At 41.3% G+C, this 12,045-nt stretch overlaps 1 long non-coding RNA gene across 1 annotated transcript in view; it reads right to left on the bottom strand.

Moving 5' to 3' along the window:
- The window catches only part of LOC128412926 (uncharacterized), a 33,986-nt gene extending 22,408 nt beyond the window's left edge, over positions 1-11,578 (bottom strand). Inside the window, exon 1 of the long non-coding RNA XR_008330192.1 lies at positions 10,645-11,578. This is a non-coding gene — a long non-coding RNA (uncharacterized LOC128412926). The remainder of the gene's footprint in view (positions 1-10,644) is intronic.
- Between the last annotated feature and the right edge of the window lie 467 nt (positions 11,579-12,045).

Here is a 12,045-nt window from a genome sequence, read left to right as displayed (position 1 = left end):
TCAGAAGGTTGGCGGTTCGAATCCCCGTGACGGGGTGAGCTCCCGTTGTTCGGTCCCTGCTCCTGCCAACCTAACAATTTGAAAGCGTGTCAAAGTGCAAGTAGATAAATAGGTTCTGCTCCGGTGGGAAGGTAGAAGAAGAAGAAGAGTTTGGATTTGATATCCCGCTTTATCACTACCCGGAGTCTCAGAGCCACTAACATTCTCCTTTTCCTTCTTCCCCCACAATAAACACTCTGTGAGGTGAGTGGGGCTGAGAGACTTCAAAGAAGTGTGACTAGCCCAAGGTCACCCAGCAGCTGCATGTAGAGGAGCGGAGATGCGAACCCGGTTCACCAGATTACGAGTCTACCACTCTTAACCACTACACCACACTGGCATTTCTGTGCGCTGCTCTGGTTTGCCAGAAACGGCTTAGTCATGCTGGCCACATGACCCAGAAGCTGTACACCGGCTCTCTCAGCCAGTAAAGCGAGATCAGCGCCGCAACTCCAGAGTCATCCGCAACTGGACCTAATGGTCAGGGGCCCTTTACCTATCTCTTTTTTGCACACTGACCACCTGACTCTCTTTTTAATGCTTTACTGAGATTAAAAAGAAATAACAAACAAAAGGATTATCCAGAAGAAAGAAAAGAAAATGGTAATATTTGTTATTTCACATCACAATACGATCTTCTTGAGTTTCTAACCCACCACCCCATCATCCATCTACCACTTAGTCTATTAGCACACTATTTATTTTAGTTTTATTTTGTTAATTTTCATCAATATTATATTCTCTTATAATTAGCCATCATACCACAGAAGTCATTCAAGGCCTGGCCACCTGACTGTCAATGCTAAAGAAATACCTGCTTTTCTTTTTAATGGACACACAAATAGATTCCCACAATAGCAATTGAACCCTAAGTCAGCCTGAGCAGGGGGGGGGGTTGTTTTTGTTTTACAAAACCAACTCATCATTACAAGTATTTGGTGCAGTTCTAGTTCATTAGCAAAGTAAAGAATTAAAATGAGCTGCTTTGAAATAGACTCATCCATGAGGATCTGAAAGAGTGACTGTAATGTGACAGCATCCAACTAAGGACAGCTATTCCTCAAGAAGCCTTCTGAAAATTCTAGCAGGAGAATGTACTTTTAATCTCTTTTCAAATATATTCAAGCACTTTCCCCTTAGTTGCCCATATCCATACATTTATGGTTTTAACCCAAGATCATTGCTCTTGCACGGTTTATAAACAACATTATCTTCTTAGTGTTTCTGCCTTTTATACTGCTCTAAAAATATTTCCTGAGGCTTAAAATTTAGGGTGAGTTCCAACGTCACACTGATGGATATGACAGCACTTCGCCTTCTCCCACTTCAGCCCCTGTGTGTCCCTTCCCCTCGAACTGTTCCAGAAAGTTCCACAATCTACTGGAGCAAATTCTGGTGGAGCACAGCAGACTGCAAGAAGAAGGAGAGGAAGTGCAAGTTCCATTTGCCCAAGTTGAAGTCCATCGTGCAAATGATATGCCACAATTTTTTTAGCCAGAGAATTCGTTATACTATTTTCAGGACCTGGCTTTTTTATTTTACTTTGGCTGATAATATTTTAAGAGATTAAGTTTAATATTCACTCATTTTGTTGGACTATAAACCTGATTAATATATAACACAGAGACAGTACTTTTTCTGATACAATCATCCTGTTAGTCACTCTATTGGATGTTTGCTTAAACTGAGCCCTCAAACGCTATTGAAATTTACCATCACCGATGCTGGGGGAGAGGCAAAATACGGTGCTGATCCAAATTTATTAAAATACTCCCTTTTTAAAGAGAATACAGGGCCATTAATTTTACAACCCAACTTCTGATTAGATTTAACAGCACTGCTGATGGACTGCGTAGATTTGATCCATTAAAAGTGATGACTATTCAGTTCTATCATTATAAGTGGAATTGTACCCAGTGCTGCCAAGTATGGTAATATCCTAGGGGTAAGTAAACCTTTCAGATTTTTTCCCTTAAAAAATAATATTGGTGTTTCTGTGTTCTACTTTAGCACAATATGTTAAAACACCTTTCAGAATTGACAACAAAACATACATAGCGAAATATTGCTTAACACTGCCAGTTAACATTTTTATACCTGATTTTGAGGAGAACCACTTAAGCCTAAAACCAGTTTGAAATTATTTGTTCATGCACATGCAGGGGGGTGGGCTTTTATTGTCTTGATATGGTTTGGTGAAATCCCTCTAGGTTTTGCTATTTGGAACTGATGTAGGACCTTTTAATGTGCATAAGCATTCATTATTAATGCTTGACTGATTGCCTGTCAATCTTTGTGCAGTATGTTTGTTGCTTAATATGTTCAATTTTAAATAGCATGTTTTAGTTACTTTATTAATATTTAAAATGTTATTCCTTTCTCTGACCATCAAATATAAGTTGTGCTAAAAACCTGGATAACCAAGCAATAGAGGTTCAGTGGATCTAATTTAATATCGTCTGTGCAAACACTGCATTCCAGTCTTTACTGAGCTTTGTGGGTTTTTTGAGAACAAATGGAAATTGTTGAGCTTTTTTAGAGAAAAACCTCCTCCCAGAACAGTGATCTTAAGCTTTTGGAGCTGTTTTCCATCATGTTGCCATACATCCGGGTTTTCCCTGACATTTTGCCGATTCAGCAAAATCCCCCTTCCCCCTTTTCCTGAGGTATGGCAAGCCTAGAGATGGATAATAACCTCAGCCTCTCACATCCTTTTCTGCTGTACCTGGAAAACAACAGCCACTTGAAGGAACCCTGCCTGTGAAGAACAAGAACATGGCCATATCTGTGGCTAGTTTCCAGTGGGCTGCTGTTGACAGTGGGTCACTACTGACACACCAACCCTGCTGACGCAGCCCTGAAGTGGGTGGCATGAAAAGGGGGGAGCAACAAGGTCACTCCCCCTGGGCAATTGGCTGTGGGTGGCTTTCCTGCTAAGTGGAGCAGCTGGGGTGCAAAAACAATGTGAATGTGAAAGAACATGTGAGGGAGATTGTAAGCATGTGAGGGAGATTGTAAGCTCTGTTTCCATTGCCAATGTGTACAGTGGCCATATCAGTCCTCACCCAACATGTGAAGGGCCTCTACATGCATGGAGGTTTTCCAGTGACCCAATGTCCCCAGTTCATGTGGAGGAGCGCTACACATATACCACACTGTTTGAATAGAGCTCCTTCACACATGTGGATGGTGGTGTGGCCTATAAACAAGTCAGTAACAGGTTGGGTCAACTCACACACCTTCATACGCCCCATCATATATTATCTCAGCATGTAGGTGAGGCTGCCTGTTTCTAGGGAAGAGAGGAGGAGGTGTGGGATCATTTATTTTAGGCTGCAATTGTACACCTCCCCTAATGACTGGGCCTTATCCATTGTGGCTCCCTCTCTTTGAAACTTATGCCCAGGGAGTTTCCTCTTTCTTTCACCAGTAGGTGAAGAACATTTTATTTGCTCAAGCCTTTTAGATCTATCAGTTTTAAATGTGTTTAATTAAACACTGGAATTTTATCTGTAAACTGCTCTAGGAGTACGGCTGACTGAAAAGCAGAGTATTCTCCAAATAAGATCAAGAACCATGTCTAGCTCAGGCTTAAATCCTCTGGATTACAATGAGAGATTGTCATATACTCAACTCTCCCACTGAGGATCACCAATAGTCAGCACGGATTTCTGAAAAATAAGTCATGTCAGACTAACCTGATCTCGTTTTTTGACAGAATTACAAGCCTGGTAGATGAAGGGAACGCAGTGGATGTAGCCTACCTTGATTTCAGCAAGGCATTTGACAAGGTGCCCCATGATATTCTTGTAAAGAAGCTGGTAAAATGCGGTCTTGACTATGCTACCACTCAGTGGATTTGTAACTGGCTGACTGACCGAACCCAAAGGGTGCTCATCAATGGTTCCTCTTCATCCTGGAGAAGAGTGACTAGTGGGGTGCCACAGAGTTCTGTCTTGGGCCCAGTCTTATTCAACATTTTTATCAACACAAATATAAGATGGGTGATACCTGGCTTGAGAGCAGTACATGTGAAAAGGATCTAGGAGTCTTGGTTGACCACAAACTTGACATGAGCCAACAGTGTGACGCGGCAGCTAAAAAAGCCAATGCAATTCTGGGCTGCATCAATAGGAGTATAGCATCTAGATCAAGGGAAGTAATAGTGCCACTGTATTCTGCTTTGGTCAGACCTCACCTGGAGTACTGTATCCAGTTCTGGGCGCCACAGTTCAAGAAGGACACTGACAAACTGGAACGTGTCCAGAGGAGGGAAACCAAAATGGTCAAAGGCCTGGAAACGATGCCTTATGAGGAACGGCTAAGGGAGCTGGGTATGTTTAGCCTGGAGAAGAGGAGGTTAAGGGGTCATATGATAGCCATGTTCAAATATATAAAAGGATATCACATAGAGGAAGGAGAAAGGTTGTTTTCTGCTGCTCCAGAGAAGCGGACACGGAGCAATGGATCCAAACTACAAGAAAGAAGATTCCACCTAAACATTAGGAAGAACTTCCTGACAGTAAGAGCTGTTCGACAGTGGAATTTGCTGCCAAGGAGTGTGGTGGAGTCTCCTTCTTTGGAGGTCTTTAAGCAGAGGCTTGACAACCATATGTCAGGAGTGCTCTGATGGTGTTTCCTGCTTGGCAGAGGGTTGGACTCGATGGCCCTTGTGGTCTCTTCCAACTCTATGATTCTATGATTCTAGGTCAATTAAGAAAATGCTGAACTTTAGCCATATTTAGAATGTAAACAGGTTATACTAGTGAAGATGACCTTGAATGACAATGGGATTTTTGCTGTATGTTTATCTACCAAAAAGACAGAGGAAAAAGACAGTATCCAAAGGTTTTGAAGGAAACATTTTGCTGGTGAGAACATTAAAATTTCTAGTAAATAAATAAAGAATTGTTTTACTGTTTAATAAATCTCAGGTATTAAAATGGATTTTTCAAAGAACTTAACACATAATCCTTACTGTGAAAATATATTTCACACAAAACATTTGTTAACTCTCTGTTATTTTAATTCATGATCTTATCTTTCATACATTTCCTTGTTCAAACAAACAGTAGCAGTACTCTCACTCCAACACTTCAAATGCAAAAATGTTGTAAAGTAGTCTCTATTGCTGTTTGGTCTTAGATCTCAGCCCATGTCTTTGATCATCAGAAAGTTTGTGGCAACATCTTAAAGACAAAATTGCTATTGAATTCCCATGACCATATCCAGCTTGGATCAGAAAGATGTGCAAAACCAATCCATTTATTTCTCTGGATAGTGCTGTATTCCCATGTACATGTTTCATATTAAAAAGTACAGGCATGATCTTTCTAATCTAAGCAGTATAATGCAGGTTTAAATTAGCAACAGAGTTACTGTGTTTTTGCAAGCCCTCCCAAACCTCTAGAATCAGTAAAACATTGGAATTTGTGCAAACTCAAAAATTCATGAATTTAGCCATGGCTAGAAATAACACCAGCTATCTTCCCCATGGGACGCGGGTGGCGCTGTGGGTAAAACCTCAGCGCCTAGGACTTGCCAATCATCAGGTCGGCGGTTCGAATCCCCGTGGCGGGGTGCGCTCCCGTTGTTCGGTCCCAGCGCCTGCCAACCTAGCAGTTCGAAAGCACCCCCAGGTGCAAGTAGATAAATAGGGACCGCTTACTAGCGGGAAGGTAAACGGTGTTCTGTGTGCTGCGCTGGCTCGCCAGATGCAGCTTGTCACGCTGGCCACGTGACCCGGAAGTGTCTGCGGACAGCGCTGGCTCCCGGCCTATAGAGTGAGATGAGCGCACAACCCTAGAGTCTGTCAAGACTGGCCCGTACGGGCAGGGGTACCTTTACCTTTTTATCTTCCCCATGTAGCCAGCCTGTTGATGGCTCATTGCGGAGTTGGTCGTTGAATACACAAAAGTCCACCTGAACACAATGAACTTTACTTTATGCATAGGATTGCACTGCAATCCTATTACGATTAGGACTTTGCATGTCAACCTTTGGGGGCCAGCAGGAGCCTATAGATAGAATATGAGTCAGTGTCATGGATGCCAGTCACAAAATGGCTGCCATGCTGTGTGGCAATACACAAAATGGATGCTGTGAAAGTATTGGATTATGTAAAAGAGCAGAAAAAGGTACAAGATGACCACATCATGGTGGCATGCCTCCCACAAGGCACCCCATCAATAGGGGGAAAGACACCTATATCAGCCATGGCCACATTCATTCACAGAGAGAAACTCTTTGCACCTCTCCTCTGTTCAAAACAGCTTAGAGGGTGGGTGCCCAATCCCAGCATCCAATAAAATATGGACTTGTTTAAGGGTGTGTGTGTTCAATGTAGGAGAACTGCAAACAGGAACTAAGCAGGAAGAACAAATGATTTCTTGTGCATTGTGGGCTTTTTGAAGAGATATTTACCGATACCTTTCACCGGTGCCATAGAAGGTATGGGTGGGCACACTAGAGCCTTCAGGCACCCTTATTGCGACCCCTGGGTGACACTAAGTGGTACCGCATGTCTGTTAATAATACCCTCCCAGAAGGTAGAAGAGCTGAACTCTTGTTGCAAGATTATTAATACAGTAGCAAAGCTGGAAACAGCTCACGTTTACTTTGTGCTCTAACTGATGAAGATTAGTTATTCATTTGTGATAGAAAGCCATGTAATATCCTGTAAAACAGGGACAAATTGCATTTCTATAGACTGATGATACTGTAATTCCTGTGTAAAAGCCCAGTTCTTTGATTTCTACACAAGCAAAGAACAGCTATTAGCATTGCTCTGAAATGGTGGTCTGTAGTGTCTGTTGACGCTACAGAAAGTTTTGTACTAGCTGCATGAGTCACCCAAGCAAGGGGACCTTTTGACTGTCACCATTTACAGGCAACATTTTGTAGACAATCACTCAAATTGTTCATTGTTTATAGCTTTATAGATAGATGATAGATAGGTAAATAGATAGATAGGTGATAGATAGATAGATCAATCCATGGCAATATAGTTTGCAGGTATGGTACAGTATGTACCATGATATATGTGTGCCTCTAAGATCACACATGGAGAAATGCAAAAACTTCTATTCTCTGTTTACATGATGCAATAGATGCAGAGAAGGAGTAGAAAACACATTTGTTCCCTGTTTTCTTCACATCTTTATATAACATTGAAATACACTATTATTTCCTAGTAGAGAAACATCTTTGACTACAAAGAGAGATTGGTATTCCGATCAATTGGCAATTTAACAGGCTACCTGTTGCAATCATAAAATGAGAATGGGACATGAATGACAAGAGGAAAGGCAAAGATTTCAGAATCATTTCCAGTTATTTGTAAGAGATTTTGATTGGCGGACAAGAACTATATAAGGAGGAAGCAAAGTAAACCCGACTACCCACAAAATGGGCTTTACAATGTGAACCTAGACTGGATTTTAAGGATGAGTCAGTTAAGAGACTGAGATGGTAAAAAGAGCCAGTTATAAACAACTCTGTTTTGTCTATTTTTAACTGCAGAAAATTTACAATCATCTGTGCTTTCATACTTCCCAGTGAGTCTATGTGGTAATAGCGCTCTTGGAAATAGCTGGTTGAAATGATAGATGGGTTGGTGAGTCAACACGTAAATGAAACCAATTTCATAGCAATGCGTAATCTTGCATAAAGGTAGCTTAGGCATGCTGAATGACAAGGCAAGCAACATGAAACCCCATGGCGATACAGATGTAAGTACATTAGTGGAAGGCTACTACTGCAGGTAGTTTTTGGATAAATATTAGAGCCAATGTAGGATTATAGTCAAGAAGAACACTGAGATCTAGTGAAATGTCAGTGGAAAGAGAATGAGGTATTGCTGTTAATTGAAAGCCATTTCTCATTTATATTTCATTCAATGTTATGTGCCAACTAAACTTAAGGCATCCTATGGAATAACTGGCAAAGTTCTCCTTGATTTCAGTGAGGCAGTACATCGTGTTTCCCTTGTGGGATAGGCAATGCAACCTCCAAATAATCATATAATGCAGCCAGCTATTGTGACTGAATGTCAAAATGCAAATCTTGTGACTGTGAAAAACAGCTACTTAACAGTAGGGGTTTTGTTCACAGGCACTACCCAGAATGACAGTCAGTGTTAGGTATTTTGGCTGTCTAGGCAAAATATTTAAAAAGCCACCAAAGGCGAAGCAGGGGGTAAACCAGCATCCGCTTCTGAATTATGAGAAATACTGCGTGCCATTAAACATCTTTTATTTAGGGGCTTGAAGAGAAGTTTGAGGTGTTTTATGGGACCTGTTGCCTGGTGATGTCAGAGCTCAAACCCTTACCTATTTTCCTGCTGATCTGACCAGCAGCGTAGCGTCAGTTGCTGGTGCCCGGGGCATGCGTGCTAGGCAGGAGGGCATTCAAAGAACAGGACAATATACAAATGTAACAAATAAATAATTGTACAAATGCCTATATTGATAGCACACAAACTGGGCATTCAACAGGGAGCTGCAGTTGGTCATGGTTCCTTGACAACGTACCTGTATAAATAAGGATGGCAGTACCCATGATGTCACATAATAAAAAATTCAAAATAATGGTGCAGGTGCTTGCCTTCCATCACTAAAGACATCAGTGGCACTATTTGATCACAGCATTTTCACAGGTACAAATACTATGGTTTGTGTAGCAGAGAAATAGAATTTCACCCTACAGAAATAAAATCTGGATGGGAAATGTTTGAGAAGCAAACGTACATTTGTTGCAGAAAACCACAATTATTAAGAAAGGATCAGAAAAAAAAGTTTCACTATACTTATGCCTTGCTAGTGAGGTCTATAAACTTGGCATTTGGGAAGTGGTGCCTTTTTTACAGGGCAAATTTGTATTCTTTGTGAAGGGACTATCTGTACTGCAAGACCCTACGCCTTGATGAATGTTTATTGGGGGCTTTTCTTCTTCCTCAAGTGCAATACGTCTGTCTTCATTAAATCTCAGAGTGAAAGCTGCAATCTATACAAAATTGAATTTGGATCCTGCTTATATCCTACAGCAGCTTCTCTTCATATGCTGTAGTCTTATCAAAGAGTTTTCAAAGAGAAATCACTTGTGCAAAGACAGCTGTTTGATAACATGGAAAGGCCGACAGAAACCCTTACATACCTACTGTAGTGGGAACAAACACCCTGTGATGACAGTTGTTAGTTGGTGTTTGGTGAGTCAGACTGCTATACTGACCCTCCAGCCTTTAATCAGATTTATAATCGTGACAAAGCTTTATTTCCAATGCAATAACATTTTGATTTAACACAAACCCTCTGGTCAAATTGACCCAGAGAGCCACCAAACATGCTAAGCATTAGGAAAGCTTTCATTAAAGTATTCCCACCATATATCAGCAAGGAAATCTTCATGACAGTGACTGACCCAGGCACTTCCTAGATTATGAGACTGTGTAAAGCAATGTAGAAAAATGTTTTCTCTCTACATGGCTTAGGCTGTGCACACATCATTTTAGTTTAAAAATGTGCATCACACTTTTTATCATGTTGGTCTCAAAGAGGGTTACAACAATAACATACACACTATACAAAATTTAAAACAAATCAAAACTCCAAAATTTAAAACCTCAAGAATTTAAAATACATTTAAAGCACATTGTTTCCTTCAAAGAATTCTGGGCATTATCATTTTTAAGGGTTGCTGGAAATTGTAACTGTGAGGGGGAAGGATTCTTTGACAGAAATAATGTGTATTGAATTTGCTTCCAAGGTACCACATGTACACTGTACATCTGTCTCACTGTATGTGTGCATCATTATAAAATGCTTGCAAGCTCACATTTCTTCACCAGCTGTGCAGGGGGGAAACTATAAGATTTTGTTTTATAGATGAGGTATCACTGGTGAGAATGATAATGAATGTGGCTATTATTGGCACCTGAATAATAAAAAATGAAGAACATAAGCCTGCTGGGTCAGGCAAAGGTAAAGGACCCCTTAACTGTTAAGTCCAGTGAAAGGCGACTATGGGGTGCAGCGCCCATCTCGCTTTTCAGGCTGAGGGAGCTGGCATTTGTCTGCAGACCGCTTTCCGGGTCATGTGGCCAGCATGACTAAACCGCTTCTGGCACACGGAGGACCTTGATGAGTGCCAGAGTGCACAGAAACATTGTTTACCTTCCTACCACAGTGGTACCTATTTATTTACTTGCATAGGTATGCTAGGTGGGGAGAAGCTGGGACAGAGCAATGGGAGCTCACTCTGTCGCACGGATTCAAACTAAGCCAAGAGGCTTAGTGGTTTAGACCACAGTGCCACGCATGATGCAAGGGATTCCCATATTGTGGGGTTAAGACTGTGAGCCTTTATGTCTCATGTGCAGACATCATTGTAACATAGAGCGGGTACTTACTTTTAAACATATTAATCTAGAGGAAGACAAGGGATTGGTCCTAAAAAATTTTTATCTTGGTCCTTTTGTCTGTGTTCCTCCCTTGTCTACAGTGGAACTCTGCAACTGACCAAAGGACCAGTTCGGAAAGCTTAGGAGGAGGCACATCTAGTGTGTCACCTTTGTAACCTGAAAAATAAACACAATAAATTTGAACTTACCCACTTTAATGCCAGTCCCATTTGTGGGTCAACTGTGATCACAATGCTCATTTGCATTCTACGGTATGCATTCCACTGCATACAGTTCTTCAAACTTTGTTGTGTTGTAACAACTATTCTGGTTTGTTTGTTCTTTATAGGCAAGCATTTTTTGTGTGTTGCTTTGGCCACTTGGAAGGGGGTGCAATTAATCTCAACTATTTCTGCACTCTTATGTAGCTGACCAAACCCGAGGAAGGCACAGAGTAATATGGAAGGGAAAGGAGAACAGACAGTGTTATGTAAACTCCAAAGACATGAACCAAGTCAGCAAGATGCTGCAAGTACTGTATATGAAACCCTCCTTGTAGCATTAAAGGGTAGCTTACAGGATCGCATAATGAAAAAACTCCAGCATTCAGATCTTTTCCTTATTGCTTATACGACTTCAGATCATGGCTGTCTGATCTATGTGTTAATAATGCAGAACTCTCTGATTCTGAATAGTGAGAAGTATATTTTTAGAACAGCTATCCAGCTAAAAGAGGACAGTGTCTTTCAGAAGCATATTAGGACATGCAGACGGTGACGGAGGGGAAGCAAATATAAGAATATGCTACATATAACCATGGTAGAGTGACTTCCTTAATAATACTATTACTGCAAAATGCTTCAAACTAGAAGTTAAAGAATATGCTAATTGTTCAGTAATATTGATACCGTCAACCATTATATTTAAGCACTTAAATTGTAGAATTAGCAACAATGTACTATGGATTAGTTTGCTATTCATTCTAGCGTTGCTTTTCAATTTTCATAGCTGTGGATTGCAGCCAAAATGGGGCCACTGAGAAACACAAGGTAGATATCAGCATAGACCAGGTTTGTAGCAGTACAACAACAAAAATGTTGTGGTGGCGGGGGGGGGCATCCACCACATAATGACTTACATGGAGCAGTAGCTCCAGTATCCTATCCTAAGTAACTCTTTTCCTTAACTATGCTCACTCTTTTACAAACACTTCCATTAGCTGTCTCATCTCATTCTCCCTGTGGTAAGCAGCCCAACTGCCTTTTCCCAACCAACAGCCTCTACCTGTCACTCACTCTAACTCCACCCAGCATTCAGTCTCACTCTCCCACTGTCAATCATTTCCCCACTTACCCTTCTGTCACTTGCTTCCTCCGCCCGCCCCCCCCCCCCCGTGAGTTGTCAAAATGTGGTATCCCATGACAGCAAAGGACAATTTTGTGAATTGCAATTATGACATGCATTAACCCATCATAGGAAAACAATGCCTTCAATTGTGGTTGGAACAATGGCAAGAAGATCTACTGGGTCATATTCCATTTGCAGGGATCCTTTGAACACCCCACCACCTGGGTCAAACAGAATCTTCAGACTCCATTGTCACGAGCATA

The sequence above is a fragment of the Podarcis raffonei genome, chromosome 4 (assembly GCF_027172205.1).
Source record: "Podarcis raffonei isolate rPodRaf1 chromosome 4, rPodRaf1.pri, whole genome shotgun sequence".
In the NCBI taxonomy this organism is placed as follows: Eukaryota; Metazoa; Chordata; class Lepidosauria; order Squamata; family Lacertidae; genus Podarcis; species Podarcis raffonei.
The sequence above is the reverse complement of the archived record's forward strand: the minus strand, read 5'-3'. Positions and strand labels throughout refer to the sequence as shown.